The sequence below is a fragment of the Calypte anna genome, chromosome W, assembly GCF_003957555.1.
Source record: "Calypte anna isolate BGI_N300 chromosome W, bCalAnn1_v1.p, whole genome shotgun sequence".
NCBI lineage: Eukaryota > Metazoa > Chordata > Aves > Apodiformes > Trochilidae > Calypte > Calypte anna.
The window spans coordinates 18,012,742-18,033,483 of NC_044276.1; positions in this window are offsets into that span (position 1 = coordinate 18,012,742).

Here is a 20,742-nt window from a genome sequence, read left to right on the forward strand (position 1 = left end):
GCAACAGGAACATTATCTCTGATTTGAAAAAATGCCTGGGCTAACACTCTCCCTGAAAGTAATGACCAGCAAGCTCTTTGGATTGGAAACCCCTGAGCAGAGGGAAGCCACGATAAGGGTCCTCTCTTTGGAAACCCCTGAGCAGAGGGAAGCCAGGAGGATGGAATCCCATGGTATGGAATCCCATGGAGGAACCAGAAACCCATGAGGAACCAGAAATCTCTTTGGAAACCCCTGAGCAAAAGGAAGCCAAAAAAAAAAGGATTCTCTCTTTGGAAGCCCCTGAGCAGAGGGAAGCCAAGAGAAGAGCAGATACAGGAGGGAGAAGAACAAGTGCCTGGGCTGGCATTGAACAGTTGCCTGAAAAGCTAGGGTTAAAACCCGTAAGTTATAAGTGTATTTTTGTAAAAAATCCTGTGTGTAAAAATCCTGTATGTCTAAAAATCCTGTACTCGGCGCCCCCTCGATGCTCTTAGCTGAGTGTCCCGCGGGGCCCGAAGAAAAATTCTGTAAATTCTGTATGTTTATGTCTAAATTCTGTATAAGTGTATTCTGTAATCAAGTTTGTAAGCTAGGGCAAACAGGAAAAGCTTTAAGAAAAAAAAAAAAGGGGGGGAAATGTAGAGAGACAAGATAAACCAGGTGCCTTGAATTGCCAGTGAGTGGGTGTGAGTCCACCTGTGCCTGATTAGGACAGGCCCCTATTGGGCATGAGCAAGACCAGGGGGCCAATAAAGGTGGGACACACACCCACAGAGAGACCTCAGCTCACTCTGGTGTGAGGTATGGAGAGGCCAGCAGCTCGTTGAGCTTCAGGAGCAAGAATGGCTCTTCTCGCTACACTTCTACCCTGGAAGCGCTGTGTGGTGGCTGGAGTCCTGGAAGAGACCAGCAGCTTGTCGAGCTTCAGGAGCAAGAATGGCTCCTCCCGCTACATTTGGTGGAGAATGCGGGCAGCATACAGACATCTAAAGAAGCAGCAGTGTGAGGAGCTGGCAACAGGAACATTATCTCTGATTTGAAAAAATGCCTGGGCTAACACTCTCCCTGAAAGTAATGACCAGCAAGCTCTTTGGATTGGAAACCCCTGAGCAGAGGGAAGCCACGATAAGGGTCCTCTCTTTGGAAACCCCTGAGCAGAGGGAAGCCAGGAGGATGGAATCCCATGGTATGGAATCCCATGGAGGAACCAGAAACCCATGAGGAACCAGAAATCTCTTTGGAAACCCCTGAGCAAAAGGAAGCCAAAAAAAAAAGGATTCTCTCTTTGGAAGCCCCTGAGCAGAGGGAAGCCAAGAGAAGAGCAGATACAGGAGGGAGAAGAACAAGTGCCTGGGCTGGCATTGAACAGTTGCCTGAAAAGCTAGGGTTAAAACCCGTAAGTTATAAGTGTATTTTTGTAAAAAATCCTGTGTGTAAAAATCCTGTATGTCTAAAATCCTGTACTCGGCGCCCCCTCGATGCTCTTAGCTGAGTGTCCCGCGGGGCCCGAAGAAAAATTCTGTAAATTCTGTATGTTTATGTCTAAATTCTGTATAAGTGTATTCTGTAATCAAGTTTGTAAGCTAGGGCAAACAGGAAAAGCTTTAAGAAAAAAAAAAAAGGGGGGGAAATGTAGAGAGACAAGATAAACCAGGTGCCTTGAATTGCCAGTGAGTGGGTGTGAGTCCACCTGTGCCTGATTAGGACAGGCCCCTATTGGGCATGAGCAAGACCAGGGGGCCAATAAAGGTGGGACACACACCCACAGAGAGACCTCAGCTCACTCTGGTGTGAGGTATGGAGAGGCCAGCAGCTCGTTGAGCTTCAGGAGCAAGAATGGCTCTTCTCGCTACACTTCTACCCTGGAAGCGCTGTGTGGTGGCTGGAGTCCTGGAAGAGACCAGCAGCTTGTCGAGCTTCAGGAGCAAGAATGGCTCCTCCCGCTACAGCCCTCCAGCCAGTTCCTAACCCAGCGCAGAGTGCCCCTGTCCAAGCTGTGGGCTGACAGCTTTTTCAGGAGTATGCTGTGGGAGATAGTGTCAAAGGCCTTGCTGAAGTCCAGGTAGACCACATCCACAGCCTTCCCCTCATCCACTTAATGGGTCACCTGATCATAAAAGGAGATCAGGTTGGTCATACAAGAGCAGAAAGGCTTTAACCGTTAGAAAGGCTTTAAGCTCAAGGACAAGGACGGAGGAACCCAAGACGGCAATGATCACCCCACCATCACCACTACAACCGAACTGGGATTAAATCAGGACTGCTGATCCCAGGAGTCCAACCTGGACTTTCCCAGGGCTGCCCTGAAGCCTCGTGTGGTGACATGACAGTTATTCAGGATGGTGAGGGAGGAGCATTGTACCATTTTTCTGCATATTTGTATATGTATAGTATTTTTTCCTTTTATCATTACTGTTTCATTAAAGCTGTGTAGTTTAGTTTCCAACCCATAAGTCTCTCTCCCTTATTCTTCTTTCTTTATCAGGGAGAGGAGGAGCTTTAATAGAGAGCTTCTGTCATTCGGATAATTGCCAGACCAGTGTTAAACCCTGACAGATTTCTTGGCACCCAAATTAGGGCTTAAGTTAATTAGCTCGAGCCACCAGAATCGTTGGAGGACCCAGAGGGAGAGAAGCCGGAGAACACAGGTGTTCCGATCCGAGTTATTTATATTTTGATTGCGAGGAAAATTCAGCCACTGACTCAGAGACGACGCTTGAATTGACAAGTAACCAGACTGCTGGATTTAAAATTAGTTACAAAAGTTTATTTCTAAACAGGGAAAGCCATTATACTAGCAACAAGACCTTTTGTATAAAGTAACCACCTTAATCGGTGGTTGTTAAGAGTAACAAAGGGAGAAACAAAAGAGAGAAAATGTCACCGTCTGGCGCAGGGCCTGGTTCCTCGGGCTGGAGGGTTGCTTCTGGTTTTCGCTGTTGAGTCGCTGCTATGCCTTTTTGTAGCTGGGAATCGGGGTGACGAGTTGAGGATGCATCGAGCCAAAGAAGCGCACACGCCTTTCCCATCTTTTCCTAGGGTTATTTATTCCCCAAAAGAAAGGGGGGGTCACTTCATTCAAGGTGGCCCTGATACATACAAATCTCCAGGCTTCCTGGGATGAGTCATTTCTTATCTTTGTGTCCTGGAACCCTGCTAGGTTTGGGCGACCAGGTGTCTGTCAGGCATTCCTTGAGATAAACATATGGTAATTACCAGCCGGGTGAAGGAAAAAAATGGACCGAGAGACATATTTTATATTTTCGGTTCCACATGTATACCACAACAGGCGAGGAATCTTGGAATGCAGACTCCCCAACTTCTGCCTTCCAGCCGCGGCTCCTGGCTGCTCTGCCACCTTTCCACCTCCGATGCCTGATTTATCTTCTTGACCAAAGTTGCCATCAATTAATCCTCTGCTTCACCTGTCAACACCATCGGTGCCTGCTATAGAGCAACAACCAAGGAAAGAACTGGGACTCGGAGACAAGCAACGAAGGGAACTGCTGAAAAAACTGAAAGAACTGGAGACCAAGGATGAGCATACCCCTGAAAAAAACCCTAGTTTTTTTTCCGGGGAACATCCCGAACAACCCAGGGGCACTAATCCATTTTTACCCCCTGATCCGTTCCCTATTCCTGCTCCTACTTCCCTTAACCCTTTAACACCCACTGCTCTAGCTCTTCCAGATCCAACATGGGGAGGGGAGGGTGGTGGGAGGACAGTGGGGGGTGGGGTGGGAGTGTGTATCCAGTAACTAGATGGAAGGGAATTATTCAAAATGCTATAGTTGAAGGAGAAATGGTTCCCAATATGAGTCCGATGGTTTTCCAGTGATTGTGGGACCAGGAGGAGGAGGTCAATGGGTTGCATTAGATTGGAAAATGATAAAAGAAGCCAAAGCTGCCATCACACAGTATGGTTTGAAATCGTCATTTCCTCAATCTCTTTTGTAACACCTTTTTACTGCTCAGTTGTTGATGCCATATGACACAAAAATGCTCATTAATACTCTGTTAACTCCTTCTCAACAATTGCAATTTCGTCATAAATGGTAAATGCTGTGTGAAAATGTATCTGTGATTCCTAGACAGAACACCAATGCATTATACGGAGTGCAAGCACAAATGTTACTCGGTGCTTGTCCTTTTGTATGTCACAGAATCACAGAATCCTAGGGGTTGGAAGGGACCTCGAAAGATCATCTAGTCCAACCCCCCCTGCCAGAGCAGGGCCACCTAGAGTACATCACATAGGAACGTGTCCAGACGGGTTTTGAATGTCTCCAGTGAAGGAGACTCCACAACCTCCCTGGGCAGCCTGTTCCAGGGCTCTGTCACCCTTACAGTAAAAAAATTTTTTCGAATATTCAACTTGAACCTCCTATGCTCCAATTTACACCCATTACCCCTTGTCCTATCACTGGTCACTACTGAGAAGAGCCTAACTCCATCTCCCTGACACTCACCCCTTACATATTTGAAAACATTGATGAGGTCACCCCTCAGTCTCCTTTTCTCCAAACTAAAGAGACCCAGCTCCCTCAGCCTTTCCTCATAAGGGAGATGTTCTACTCCCTTAATCATCTTAGTAGCTCTGCGCTGGACTCTTTCAAGCACTTCCCTGTCCTTCTTGAACTGAGGGGCCCAGAACTGGACACAATACTCCAGGTGCGGCCTCACCAATGCAGAATAGAGGGGGAGGAGAACCTCTCTTGACCTACTAACCACACCCTTTCTAATGCACCCCAGGATGCCATTGGCCTTCTTGGCCACAAGGGCACATTGCTGGCTCATGGTCATCTTTTTGTCAACCAGGACCCCCAGGTCTCTTTCACCTACACTGCTCTCCAGCAGGTCAGCCCCCAACCTATACTGGGACATCTTGTTGTTCTTACCCAAATGCAAGACACTACACTTCCCCTTGTTGAATTTCATCATGTTTCTCTCTGCCCAACTCTCCAGCCTGTCTAAGTCTCTCTGAATGGCAGCACAGCCCTCTGGTGTGTCAGCCACTCCTCCCAGCTTAGTGTCATCAGCAAACTTGCTGAGGGTACATTCTCTACCCTCATCCAAGTCGTTGATGAAGATATTAAACAACACCGGTCCCAGCACCGACCCCTGAGGGACTCCACTAGTCACACACCTCCAACCAGATTCTGCCCCATTGACTACAACTCTCTGACTCCTTCCTTTCAACCAGTTCCTGATCCACCTCACTACCTGATCACCAAACCCATATTTGATCAACTTATCTACAAGGATGCTGTGAGAGACGGTGTCAAATGCTTCACTGAAATCAAGATAAACCACATCTACTGCTCTTCCATCATCTATCCACCTAGTAATTTCCTCATAGAAGGCTATGAGGTTAGTCAAACATGATTTACCCTTGATAAAACCATGCTGACTGCTCTTGATGACTCCCATGTCCTTGATATGCCTGGAGATAGTGACAAGAACAAGTTGTTCCATCACCTTTCCAGGGATGGAGGTGAGGCTGACCGGTCTATAGTTACCCGGGTCCTCCTTCTTGCCCTTCTTGTAGACTGGAGTGACATTTGCTATCCTCCAGTCCTCAGGCACCTCTCCTGTTACCCATGACTTACTGAAGATGATGGACAGTGGCCTAGCAATGACCTCCGCCAGCTCCCTCAGCACCCTTGGATGCATTCCATCAGGACCCATCGACTTATGGATGTCCAGATTACTCAGCTGATCCCTAACCCAATCCTCATCTACTATGTCTAGCTCCTCATCTATCTCGACTACTTCTGGGGCTAAATGAATCTGGGGCTCGTGCGGAAACCCCGCAGGAGTAAAGACAGAGGCAAAGAAGGCATTCAGCACCTCTGCCTTCTTTATATCCTCTGTCACCAGGGCTCCCAGCTCATTCCTTAGTGGGCCAATATTGCCTCTAGTGTTAGTTTTGTTAGCTATGTATTTGAAAAAGCCCTTTCTATTATCCTTAACCTGACTTGCAAGGTTAAGTTCCAAGGAGGCCTTAGCTTTCCTAATTGCCTCCCTACATCCTCTGACAACAGTCCTATATTCCTCCCAAGTGACCAGCCCCCCCTTCCATGATCTGTAGATTTTCCTTTTCCACTTAAGTTTTCCCAGCAGTTCCTTTTTTAACCATGCTGGCCTCCTAGCTCCCTTACTAGATTTCCTAACCATAGGGATGCTCTGATCCTGTGCTTGCAAATAGTGGTCCTTGAATATTGACCAGCTATCTTGAGCCCCTTTATCTTCTAACACCCTGTCCCATGGGATTTCTCTTAACAGTTGATTGAGGAGGCCAAAGTTTGCCCTGTGGAAGTCCAGGGTTCTGATCCTACTGGGTACTCTATTCCTTCCACACAGGATCCTGAACTCTACCATCTCATGATCACTGCAGCCAAGGCTGCCATTGACCACCACTGCTTCAACAAGGCCCTCCTTATTGGTTAGTACAAGATCCAACAGCGCTCCTCTTCTAGTCGGTTTGTCCACCATTTGCATTAAGAAGTTATCATCAATGCACTGGAGGAACCTCCTAGACTGTGAAAGGCTAGCTGTGTGAGTCAACCAGCAGATATCGGGGTAGTTAAAATCTCCCATGAGGACTAGGGACTGAAGTTGTGAGGCTGCTTTCAGCTGCCTGTAGAAGGCCTCATCAACCTCCTCGCCTTGATCAGGAGGTCTGTAGTAGACCCCCACAACTGTATCACCCACACCAGCCTGCCCCTTAATTCTTACCCACAAACTTTCAACTTGCCCCTCATCAGCCCCTGCACAAAACTCAACACATTCTAGTTGCTCTCTCACATAAAGAGCAACTCCACCACCTCGTTTCCCCTCCCTATCTTTCCGAAAAAGCACATAAAATGTATGTGCAGATTTGCAGGCATGGTTTCAAACTGAAGTGTTACAACTTTCACGAGAATTGGCGTATAAAGCTTTGCAAACTGTGCATGATCCTGCACAAGCAATCACCTTTTTTACAAATATTAAACAGGGGCTAGCAGAGCCATATTCAAAAATTGTGGATTGCTTATATTCAGCTATAACATCACATCTGGATTTGTCAGAAGAGATGAAAACAAAATTTTTTTCTATGTTAGCATATGACAATGCTAATGAAAAAACTAAACGTGCATTAGGACTACTTCCAAAATGTGCTACAGCAGCCCAATTGTTAGAAGCTTCTGAGCGAATGCTAGAAGCAGATAAAGCTGCTTAAGGACCATCATTGCTATATGGTCCTCAATATTGATATATATTGTGGTGCATGGTGCACTGGTGTTTCATACAAAGATAAAAAACTTAGTTCATAATTGTACTTGCAGTTTTGGTTTGGGAGATTGTACCACTTCATTTAATTTTAGGCTAACTTCACCAGATTTTAGAAGTAATGTAATTTCATTTTTGAATCTTTTAGTGGTTGTTGTTAATTTTTCTTATATATTGGTGAGGAGTAAGACAAAAAAAAACACAGTCATGAGAATGAGCATGCCTTTTCTGAGGCCGAGAGTTGCTGCGGAGAGTGAGAGCTGCTCCTCGTACAGAGAGCACCCCCACTCCTGCCTCCACAGCCGCTTCTCGCCCCGCCGCATACAACGGCACAACTCAGGTTCAGCTGGTGAGCATCGCCAGCGTATCTGTTACAGCTGCAGCTGCTCTGTCTGCCCCTACAGACATTGCTGCTACTCAGAAAGTGAGCCCTGCTGCAGACACCACAGTAGAAAAAAAAAAAAGAAGAAAAAAAAAAAAAAAAAAGGGGGGTGAAAGGGGTGGGGGAAGGTGTGCCTTTGCTGTTTAAAGGCTTGGAATTCTGTCTCTAAACAATTTTATTAGGCCTTTTTGGGCCTCAATTTGGCGACCATGCAGGAAACCAAGACTCCACTGTGCCGTGACCGGGAGGGGTCTGGGGATGCTTTTGGGGCCCTCCAACGAATTTTTGTCGGATAAGCCTCCTCTACCCTCTTGGCTCTACGCGCCAGTGGACAACAGACCTTCCTCATACTAAAAAGGTATTTAAGTCCTTCCACTGCAGTGTGAAATGTGCTTTTCGTATTGTATTGTATTGATAATAGGCTTTTGTTAATGTTGTAATTCACGTGATCATTTATATGTTGACTATGGGATCCCTCGTCTATATCTTGATTGTTGATTGTGCTATTCTGTTGCACTGCTAAGCAGATGAACTTAACTTCTGGTATTTTAACACAGATGCTAAAAGATGTTGATAGTGTCAGACATGTACTTTTACAATATTGTGCTGCCACTGACTTTTTATTGTTAGCTTTTAGGTTATGTTTGTGAAGACTTTGATGGAATGTATTGCATAAACTTATCTGATCATTCAGAGTCAATTCACAACCAAAAACGATTGATTAAGATAACATGAAAAATTAACTGTTGCATATACTGGGTTAAATGAATGGCTAAATCGCTTAAAGATATGGCGATAGCTTAGAGATTTAATTAGACAAGGTTTATCAATTATATTTGTTATTATTGTTTTTGAATGTTAGTATGTTATTATTGCTTTTGTATTATTAGTATGTTGTTTATGGCAATGTATCATTAGCATGTAATCTCGCGTGATGAAGTAAGTCAGAATTGCTAAAATACAAAAAGGGGGATATGTTGGGAAACTCTCTGGAAGAAAACAGACGTGAGCAATCCTGACTATTTAGCTTTAGCTAGAGTAAGCAAAGGGCCTTGAGGCCTAGTTTCAAGGTTACTGAAAGATGAGCTATGGGAAAAACATAAGGGAGTTGGCAGCAGAAAAGAGAATAATGATGAAGCCAGCAGAAGTTCTGTGAGAACAGGATTTGTGGCCAAAATATAGCCACCTGCAAGATATCGTTATATAAACAAGGGCTCTACATAAAGCGAGTGTAAATTCTCAATAGACGACTTCACTTTAACCATATTGGTGGCTATGTGTTGTCTTTAAGCCTCCGTGGATTTTTCTACAAGCAGAGATGGGCAGGGATTGAGAGGGAGATGCTGCCTGGAAGAGGATGGCAGGGGGGATTCCTGCACCTCTCAGCCATCCCCTGCAGAGCTGCTGCCCTACCTAGAGCTAAACCCTGCTATCTATCACACAGTAAAGTCCCCAAGGCCTTCAGATCATGGGCACTGAATTCTGAGGATCCTTCCAGCCGCCCCCCCAGCAAAGAGGAGTAATGCTGGAGTCTCTGCCTGTGTCTCCCTGTCCCAACTCTCTTGGCAGCAGAACTTTGGCAGGTTCCCCTCTTGCCCCTTCTGCTTCTGCTTCCCTTGTTCTTCCCTTATTTTTGCTGGGATGGGTGTTGAGGATTTGGGTGCAGCTCAGACACTGATTCTGCAGGTCCTGTCCTGCTGCTGTGTCCGTGGCGGAAAAGCATGCAAACAGCCTGAGATTTCAAGCTGTGGGGCTTCAGGGTGTGGGGCTGGGGGTCAGCAAAGCCTCCCATCAGGATACCCCATCTTTAGGGTCATTGCCTCTTTTTGGAGCTGAGAGCAGGACTGATGGACAGAGCGGCTATCCTCACTTTGCACTAAGGGACAGTCCCTGTGCCTCTCACCCTGAAGGTTTCACTTGCAGAGCAGAAGAAATGCGAGAGGCTTCTGTATGAAATTTTTTTTCATGTGTGTAGGAGAAACTGTATCAGACAAATCCATGATTAATCCTTTTAGCTCTGCTCTGCAGGCTGGTTGTATATTGAGGGTGACAATACTGAAAAGCTATTTAATGTCAAGAATGGATTTAATCTGAGATCTCCCCTGCTCCTTTTTTCCAACTGTTGTACAACAGCAATGACCCCTCCCACTCCTTTATAGACATGATACAAGGATAAGCCAGGATGTTTGAAAGGGGCATGCCAAAGTTTTTCATGAAGCAGGAAAAGCAGTTTTTGTGTACCTAGGAGAAATTTAGTAATGTAAAGAAAAACTGACCTAAGTACTCCCTTTTTTTCCTTCCACTGATAGGTCTATATCCCCAGATGCATTAGATGTCCAACAGCAGCTCCATCACCCAGTTCCTCTTCCTGGTATTTGCAGACAGGTGGGAGCTGCAGCTCTTGCACTTCTGGCTCTTCCTGGACATCTACCTGGCTGCCCTCCTGGGCAAACAGCCTCATCATCACCACCATCGCCTGTGACCTCCACCTCTACACCGCGATGTACTTTTTCCTCCTCAACCTCTCCCTCCTCGACCTGGGATCCATCTCCACCACTCTGCCCAAAGCCATGGCCAATTCCCTCTCGAAAAAAACTGACATCTACAGGGGATGTTGTGCACAGCTCTTGTTCTTTGTCTTATTCATTGCAGCAGAGTTTTATCTCCTGACTGTCATGGCTTACGACTGCTACGTGGCCATCTGCAAACCCCTGCACTACGGGACCCTTCTGGGCAGCAGAGCTTGTGTCCACATGGCAGCAGCTGCCTGGGGCACTGGGTTTATCACTGCTCTGCTGCACACAGCCAATACATTTTCAGTGCCCTTTGCCAGGGCAATGCCCTGGACCAGTTCTTCTGTGAAATTCCCAGATCCTCAAGCTCTCCTGCTCACATTCCTACCTCGGAGAACTGGGTATTCTTTTATTGAGTGCTTTTTTCTTTTTTAGCATGTTTTCTATTTGTAGTGTTCTCAAATGTGGAGATCTTCAGGGCTGTGCTGAGGATCCCCTCTGAGCAGGGATGGCACAAAGCCTTTTCCACATGCCTCCCTCACCTGGCCGTGGTCTCCCTGTTCATCAGCACTGGCACCTTTGCCTACCTCAAGCCTCCCTCCATCTCCTCCCCATTCCTGGATCTCTTTGTGGCAGTCCTGTATTCAGTGGTTCCTCCAGCAGTGAACCCCCTCATCTACAGCATGAGGAACCAGGAGCTCAAGGGTTCTCTGAGAACACTGATTACTTATGCTTTTCAACAGCCATACACTTCCTTCCTTCATCTCTAATTGGCTCCTTGATCATGTCATGACAACTAAAGTCTGTCTTCCCTTCTTTAGATAATTTCTTCCTTTTCCTCTTGTAATATAATTTTCTCGAAATAAATGGCATGATGAATCCCTTCTACTTCCATTTCCATCCGTCTTCTGTGGCCCAGAGACTGTGTCAATAGCAGTTTCTAGTTGTAGTTTACTGCAATGAAAAACTATGCAGGAATGTTTTGTCTGCTGTCCCTGCTCAGTGTATCAGGAATGAATGGGAAGTGAAACCCCCTCTCTGGCTACAGCAGCCCCAGGAAGTCTGCTCTGTGCCTGGAGCAGTCAGAGCTCTTAAGGAGCACAAGTGCCAGGGCTGTTGTTCTGGGCTGGGGAGAGGGGATGGCCCTGAGGGGCTGCAGACCTCTACAGATCTCATGGAGAGGAGAGCAGGGGACACAGGGTTCCTCCTACTCCTTTTGCCATGCATGGTCACCCATCTGGGGCTCTGAGCTCTCTCTGCCACCCAGGAGCTGCTGTGCCCTTCAGAGGTTGCTGGGGCTGTGGTGGGACTGCCCAGAACAGCCTGGGCTGGGCACTGGTGTGTGGCCAGCAGCAACTGGGCTGTGCTGGGAGAGAGGGGTGGGGAGGTGGGAGAGCCTGGAGAGAGCTGTTCTGGGCTGGCAAGTGAAACCCTGGCAGAGAAAGCCATGGGTGTGTAACTGGCCCTGCAAGAGCACTCGAGGGCAAAAGCAACATCTTCCATGGGTGTGTTGGAGATCAAGGCTGAAGAAGAAGGGAAGTGCAGGGCTCCTACTAAAGGAGGACAGGGATCTGAGGAAGAGGAGATACCAATGGTGCTGAGGGACTCAGTGCCTTCTGGGATGGAGTCTTTCCTCAGGAGGTCTCCCAGGCCTCTCTGCTCCATGAAAGGATCAAGGAGCAGCAGAACTCATCTTTAGAGAAATCTCAGAAGGACAAGTTCCAGCGTCTGTCGCTGCAGGGGACTCACCTGGGCCATGGCACAGGCTGGGGCTGCCTGGCTGGGAGCAGCCCTGTGGGAAAGGTCTCGGTGGGCACTTGTCATGACCCGGGGAGGGCACCCAGGGAGACACAGCTGTCACCCCCTTGCTTTCTGAACTTCTCAGAGAGGAGCCAAGGTGCTGCTGGATCCAACCTTAGTGCCAGACCTGGCCCTGCTGGGGAGAGGGACTGAAACCATACGGTCCCAGAAAATTCTCGACAGATCCTCTGACACCACTGACTGGTACAGAGTGAAAGGACTGAGGGTCACATTATCACTTAGAGGAGCAATTCTTTCCCTAGGAAAGAAACAAAACAGGCCTAACAAAACCAGACAAACAAACAGCAATAAGAGGAATGTCCTGGGGCATTCCTAACTCCCAGGAGCAAGACTGAGTAGAGGGATGGGATCAGAAGCATCCATCCCAGACTCTGAGGCATAAACTCTTCTCAGCCCATATCACCCTTAATCTGTCCATGGGTTTTTGCCCATCCCAGCAAAACTCAAGACTGTACCATGGGGAAATTTCCACAAAGGTGGCATAGGCAGACCTTTTGGAATGATCATGAGAAATACAAGTCTTGTCTGTCACATCCCTTCACACCCAAACAGTTCCATGACTTTATGATGGAACTTCTCTTGGTAGTCAAAAAGCTCCACAAAGGTCACCTTGGAAGGTTCAGACTGGAGGGAAAGAACAAGACGTTTCACCCCGAGGGTATCCTTGGGTTAGAGGTTTACCTAGAAGGGTTCTGGATCAGCCCAGGATTTTGTTTTCAAGGCAAAGCCACTGAGAGCAGAGGGACACCAGAGAAGGTCTGGAAATGTTGAGGTGAGCGTTAGGTGGGAAAGCAGGAAGGGTGACAACAGCCTGAAGGGAAGGAGCTGCAGGCATGGACAGTGTAGGACAGCCTGCAGGAGAGGTGGCCAGGGGCTCTTTCAAGCAGTGAGGTCATTGTCCCCTTGGCCGTAGCAGTGTTCTGGGCCACCAAGGCTGGTGAGAGGAAACTTTCTACTGAGGCTCTCAGGATCTGCCTTCCCAGGGCCTGGGGTCAGGGCTTGGCCTTTCTGCTGCATCCAACAAACCAAAGGGTTTTCTCAGCATTACAGCCACCAGCACAGGGCCTTTGCCTCCTGCAATCATGGCCTCCAGGGATCTGCTCTAATGAGGCCATGGGGAGGTTCTGGCAGGCTCAGTGGGGCCCATCAGTGTGTGAAGGTATTTTGGGTTTTGCTTGACTGACTTTATCAGAGATTTTTTTCATTCTCTCAATATCTGAAGTTTATTTAAGGACCGTCACAAACTCAAAGGAGCTCTTTACCTTTTTGTAATTTTCTTTGTGTCTTGAAGACCTATAGAGCTCCCTGGAGTTTTTAATTTTTTCTGGGTTGCCCTGGTTTGGGCCAGGAGAAAGGTGATTTTCTGTCTTGTACTTTTGCTTTTAGCTAAGTCTCTTGTAAGTAGTTGCACTTGCTGAAATTAACAGCAAGTTTCTCAGACAGTGTTTTTCTTATTTATCATTACTGTTTCATTGAAGTTGTGTAGTTTAGTATCCAACCCATAAGTCTCTCTCCCTTATTCTCTCTCCTTTCTTTATCAGGGAGGAGAGAGAGATGAATAGAGAGCGTCTGTTACTCGGTTTAATTTCCGGGCCAGTGTTAAACCGTGACATAGATGTAACCTATAAATCAATCGATATTGGAATACTATATAAGTGTAGCGAACCACACAATAAATGATTCTGATTGTTCACTGCAATTGGGGTTTGTGTATTCATGTCCTCCAACACCTCTGGACATGCTCAAGGAGCTCTACATCCTTCTGATGCTGGGGACACAAGAACTGGACACAGTACTTCAGGTGAGGTGTCACAATAACATAATACAGCGGGGGAAACACCTCCCCCAACTGCTGTCTGTGCTTTTTTTGATGCATCCCAGAACAGAGATTTCTTTCTGGGCTGCACATGGACACTGACAGTTCATGTTGAGCTTCTGATCCACCACCACTCCCAAATCCTTCTCCTTGGGACCATCCTCAAACCTTTCTCCTTCCAACCTATATTCATGTATGGGATTGCCTCAGACCTGGTCCAGAACATTGCACTTGCCCTTCTTGAACTTCATGCAGTTTGCATAAACTCATTTCTCAAGCTTTCCAGGTCCCTCTGGATGGCATCCCTTCCCTCCATCATGTTGAGTTCACCACACAGTTTGGTGGTGTCAGCAAACTTGCTGAGGGTCCACTGCATTCCTTTGTCCATGTCCTCAACAAAGATGTTAAAAAGCACTGGTCCCAGTACCAACCCCTGAGGAACACCACTCCTCACACATCTCCATTTGGACACTGTGCAACTGATCACCACTCTTTGGGTGTGACCATCTAGCCATTTCCTCAGAGCTGTGACCCCAGTGATAAAGGCCACCAAATTAGTCAGGCAGGACTTGCCCTTACTGAAGCCATGTTGGCTGTCACCAGTCACACCTTTGTTATCTGCTTGCCTTAGCAGAGCCTTCAGGAGGATCTGCTAAATGATTTTCCAGGCACAGATCATAGTACCACAGAATGGAGACAAAGATGAGACTGACTGGCCTGGAGTTCTTCTCCTTTATTTCCAGGTTTGAAAATGTTTCCCCTTTCTCTAGGCTTGCCATGGGATGGTAGACAGGACATCAGCACCCTCAAAGAGCCTGCTTTTGGAATTGATCTATGGAGAGAAAATGCCCCAAAGAAAAGGCTTAGAGAATCACACTGCTGAACATGGATTCATTCTGGGATTTTCTGACCACTCCAACCTACAGGGCCTGCGCTTCACAGTCTTCCTGCTCATCTACCTGGTGGTCCTCACAGGGAACAGCCTGATTGCACTCATCACAGTGCTGGACTTAAGCCTCCACAGCCCCATGGATTTCTTCCTGAGGAACTTGTCCTTCCTGGAGATCTGCTACACATCAGTCACTGCCAAAAATGCTGGTGGGTTTCCTGATGGGAGATGGAAGGAGCTCCTTCCTTGGCTGTGCTGCCCAGCTCTACTTCCTGGTTTTGCTGGGTGGTACCAAATGCCTTCTGCTGGCTGCCATGGCCTATGGCCCCTACACAGCCATCTGTGACCCTCTTCACTACAGCCTCATCATGAGCAGGGGGATCTGTGTCACACTGCTGGTGAGATCAGGGATCGGTGTTGTACCAGTGCAAGTAGTTCAGGCCAACTAGGTGTTCACTTTGCCCTTCTGTGCATCCTCTGGGTGGATCAGAGAAAGAGGAATGGAAGAGTAAGAGCAGAAAATCATGGGTCAAGGGTAGTCCTAAAGAAGACCTGAACCACATTCAGGAATGTGCTGGTTCCCAGCAACAGGACCAGACAGGTTTCAAAGTCCCAAGGACATTAAAAAATTAAAAATTCATGATGGCCATGCTGGCTGCAAGTTTGAGGTCACTCTCACCATCAGTGTCACACAGCAGAGCCAAGTGATGCCCTTGGGCAGGCTCCAGAGCTGTCAGCCAGCAAAACAAGAAGGAAGGTGTGACATCCCACAGATATAAGAAGAGCTGAGTCCAAACCAACAAATATGTTACCAGAGACTGTTAAACCCATACAGAGAACAATTATAACTAAGACATTTTTATAAGCACTGCTCAGATCTGTCATTATCTCACCATTTTGCCCCATATTGGGCCCAAATAAAGACTCTTGTGGTTGAACCACAGCCAGGCACTGAGCACCACTTAGCCGAATCAATCAGCTTTCCCCAAGCAGTGGGCTGGAGGAATAGATTGAGACAAGGAGAGTGTAATGATTGATGTGAAATAGAAATACATTCTAATAATAGCAAAAAACCCCGTAATTTTTAATATATATTAAAAAAAAAGGAAAAAAAAATATTAAAAAAGACCCTTTCCATTACCCTCCAGTTTTCTTCTCTTTGCTCATTCCCATTCCTCTCACCTATGCTGATGCTCTCAGCTTCAGGCACTCAAAGCTCACAAAAATTTGAGCACTCTGACTACCTCCTTAGCCAACTCTGTCATTGAGTTTGTGTCCATCTTTTTTGTGTCTCCTGACAAAGGATTTCTCACAGGATTATCCCTTGTAGAAAGGTGACCTCATTAGGGGCAGCTCGTACTTAGCATATGGTTGAGGAGAGTGTTTGATTGGACATGAAACAGTGAGCAGTGGTGGGGTTGGGGAGGTGAAGAGTAAGGGTGTGCATTCAGTGTCAGACCTCAAGGAACTGCTTCTCCTTCTGGTGCAGACCTCCCGAGGAGATCCTCTGGGTTATTATCACTTGGAGAATGCTGCTAGAACCTCTCCTCTGAAGAACAAAGTAATGAAATATTCCCTTTCAAATAAGAGTTCAAAAGTGCACTTTGAAACCTCCTTAAATCCACCAGTGTCATGGTTTAACACTGGCCCAGCAATTAAACCGAGTAACAGATGCTCTCTCTTAATCTCTCTCTCCTCCTTGATAAAGAAAGGAGAGAGAATAAGGGAGAGAGACTTATGGGTTGGAAACTAAACTACACAACTTTAATGAAACAGTAATGATAAATAGGAAAAATTACTAAATATATACAAATACACAGGAAAATGGATACCACATTCCTCCACACTCTTCCCCCAATAACTCTCACGTCACCACCGAGCCTTCAGGGCAGCCCTGGGAAGCCCACCTGCAGCCCTCCTTTGGGGAGGAACGGACAAGATAGATGCCAGAATTGACCAAACAGAGTATTCCATCCCATATACATCATACTCAGTATAAATTTGAAGCATCACGAGGGCCAAGCCAGATTTCCTGATTTCCTGCTTCCAGCTGCCTGCCCTTCCTGCCTTTCCTGCTTCCCTTCCTTCACCCGGCATCCTGGAAGGATTTTGTCCGTTCGTCTGCCTGTGGTCCTGATCCGTGCCAGCCCATATCTGTGTGTTCCTGCCTCCAGTTCACGACTGCTGCCGACTCCAGGATTCCAGCCTGGACTTTCCCAGGGCTGCCCTGCAGCCTCGGTGGGGGATGGTATCGTGGGCCATGTTAAGGGCCAGTGCTGCTGAGAAATTATTGTGACATGTGCTCCTGTATCAATCATCACTGTCAATGTAATAGTCTCATTCCATTTAGATCTGCAAAGTACTTCTACTTCAGGTTTCCCTTTCATTATATCCATTGCAAAATAAACCAGTGGCGCTCCAGTGGAGCCAAAACCTCCACTTCCTCTATCCCTGTCACCTTTACATGGCACCTGTGACACAAATGGTACTAATTGTGCTATCCTACTGCCTTTTTGAATGGATACCAGTGGAGTAATAGTATAAACCATAATTTTTACTAACCCAGTAGAATCAGCATCAATCACACCAGGGACTACAAAAATACCTTGCCTAGAAGTAGATGACCATCCTAAAAGTAAAGCACACAAATTATGTCCTAAAGGTCCCTGAATATTCGAGTCCACTAAATGCACGTCAGTGTTTAACAATGTTACATCTACTGCGGTTTCCACGTCAACTCCGGCACTCCCGTGCGTGGCGGAGCTGATGGTATCCAGGGCCCCTGAGGTCCCTGAACTCCCTGACCAGCGGACCAGGCTCCCCAAATTTGTCTTGGCGTGTGGGTAATTCGTGCTCCGCGGACGGTTTCCCGATTGTCGGCACTCAGATGTATTGTGATTATCTCTATTCCAGTTCGAGCACCATTTCCGTCTGGGTCCTGCACCTCTGCATTGCGATTTAAAATTACCTGCTTTATCACAATTAAAACATTTTTTATCATTTGGCAACCTGCCTTTCGGCGCTATTGAAACCACATCTTTTAGCGCCACAGCCATAAAGGCGGCCTTTTCTGATTTCCGAGTGCGTTCTACGAGCTCAATCATATCTGCAACCTCAGCTGTTCGAGGCAATGGTCCTAAAATTTGCCTTGTTTTATCATTCGCATTATCAAAAGCTAAAACCCTAAACATACGCTGTCTGGAATCTTCATCCAAATCAGGGTGGTTTTGGATTGCCCTGAACAGTTTATCAACAAAATCAGAAAAAGACTCATTTAAACCCTGTCTGATATGAGCGAAAGCATGCAGTCAGCCAGGTTCCTGGATCGATGTCAGCACCTGTAAAGCAAGCTTTTGAGTTAACTGCAACACCTGTGGCACAAACTGAATTTGCAAATTGTTATCGGCGAAAGGACCTTGACCCATTAGCATTTGCACCTGAATACCATACAATGGGTCGTCTTCTTGTCGTGGCTGAGATGCTTCAGCACTGCATAATTTCTGCCATTCCCTAGAAAACAATAGCAATTGAGAGGGGGAAAGCAAAATGTCAGTTTATTGAGATATATCTTGCGGTATCAACAAATCACATGTAAAAATGTATCTCAACATTTGTCGTACCAGAGGAGACTTAATGCCATTTTGACTTATTGCTGCTCTAGCCTTTTCTAATATTTTCCAATCAAAAGTCTCCCATTTTTGTGTCCCATCTGCTTGCATTGTCAAGGGGAACACTGCCAAGTTAGGTACAAACTGTCCCTCCATTATTGCATCGCGTACGACCCCTCTCCACCTTTGTCCAGATCCGGATTCTCCTGGAAGCTCAGGAACCGGATTCTGCAAATTAGGTGGAATAATTTTTTCAACACATGGAGGAGTCTGTGAAGAGTTAAGCTGTATCAGGGCCGAAGACTCTAAACCCGAGCACTCTCCTGCCGGTTTAGCTGTAAGATCCCCCAGTTTTTTAATAAGGCTGTTTATCAACTTTTCAACAGACCCTTCTCGTTCTGAGCTGATAAGAGGATTATATGACAATGGTGGACACTCTGTGCTCTGTAGGGCTTCTAATCGGTTAGTATGCTGGGCTTCAGACAAAGTACCAGACTCATTATTTTTAAAAAATTGTCTTAACTCATCCTCTCTCGGAGGAGGCGGCAAATTGGGTTCGTAAGATGTACTTTCTCCTGCACCCGCACTTTCCAGCTGTCCACGCGATGTTGTGGTGCCGAAAAATCCCCGTATGGGCGGCAGCGGGCTACTGGCAAAAGGATTCAGTGGAGGCACTGGCAGCATTTCGCTAGCAGGAGCCGCAGCGGCTGAGCTACCAGTCTTAATGCTTTTACTGGTCTTTTCGGGAATCAGTGCAGCAAAATCAGAGGCGGCTGCCGCTCTTTCACTTTCCATCTCTTTTAAAGTTTCTTAAATCAATTTCCAAAGTAACGCTAAGCGTCCTGCCTCCTTATCTCCTTCGCTAATTTTTTTCCATAGGGCAGTACCTATGGCTTCCCAAGTAGGTAACTCAAAAACAGTACCCATCGAGGGGATCAAGTCTCTATCCCGTGCCCATTTCAGTAATTCACGTAAGGTCCTGCCTTTGTGTAATAAACCTCTCTTAGAGAGAATACATTGGAGGAGCTTAACTACTGCCTTTTCTTCTTTAGAGAGTGTAGACCCCATCTCCTCCCCAGCCGCTCAACTGATCAGGGCAAGATTCTTCAATTCCGAGCTCGTTTATTCCGTAGCCGGGCACTAGCTACATAGACTGCCGGGGCAGCAATCTCCTTTCGACTGGCTTCTCCGCCACCAGCTGTCATCATTGCTCCTGGAAGCAACCGCATGAGAGTCCCTGGTCCGGGCTGTCCTTAGTCCCTGTTTGGGCGCCATTTGTGGGAAAACAGTCTGCGGAGGCTTAAGGATTCCATGTGCACATCAATATGATTGTGTGAAACCGTTTATTAACAACTTGCACTCACTTATATAGAGAAGCCTTGTTTACACCATCATATCATGCAGGTGGCTTTGTATTCCAATTACACATTCCATTCTCACGGAACCACTCTTCGCACATAATTATTTTTCTCTTCCGCTGCCAATTAGTTATCTCTTTCCCATTAGCTCATTTGTAGTAACCTCTAACAAGGCCTCAATAACCATTAACCCACTGTAGCCTAAGCTGAAGTAAGTCAGGATTGTTCACAATCTGTATATTTCTGAACTGTTTCCCCAACAAATATCACATCAACAGAGATGCTATGATCCCCATTCACAAGCTGATCCGGCAACTAGAGAGCCAAGGAGTGATCAGCAAGACTCACCCTTCAACAGTCCTGTATGGCCTGTGAAAAAGCCTAATGGAGAATGGAGGCTGACAGTGGACTATCGTGCCCTGAATGAGGTTACACCACCACTAAGTGCTGCTGTGCCGGACATACTAGAACTTCAGTATGAGATGGAGTCAAAGGCAGCCAGGTGGTATGCTACTATTGACATTGCTAATGCATTTTTTGCTATTCCTATAGCACCAGAATGCAGGGCACAGTTTGCTTTCACCTGGAGAGGTGTCCAGTACACTTGGAATCGACTGCCCCAGGGGTGGAAACACAGTCCTACCATCTGCCATGGACTGATCCATGACACCTTGGAAAAGGGTGGAGCTCCAGAACATCTACAGTACATCGATGACATCATTGTGTGGGGTGACACAGCAAAGGAAGTCTACGAGAAAGGTAAGAAGATAATTGAAATCCTCCTAGAGGCTGGTTTTGCTATTAAAAGGAGCAAGGTCAAGGGACCTGCACAAGAGATACAGTTTCTGGGAGTCAAGTGGCAAGATGGACATCGCCACATCCCAATGGACGTGATTAACAAAATAACAGCTGTGGCCCCATTAACTACCAAAAAGGAAACTCAGTCCTTTCTAGGAACTGTTAGTTTCTGGAGGATGCATATTCTTCTATATAATCAGACTGTGAAACCTCTCTACGAGGTCACCTGGAAGAAGAAAGACTTGAAATGGGGCTCAGAACAACAAGCTGCTTTTGAGAGTATTAAACATGAGATTGTGCAGG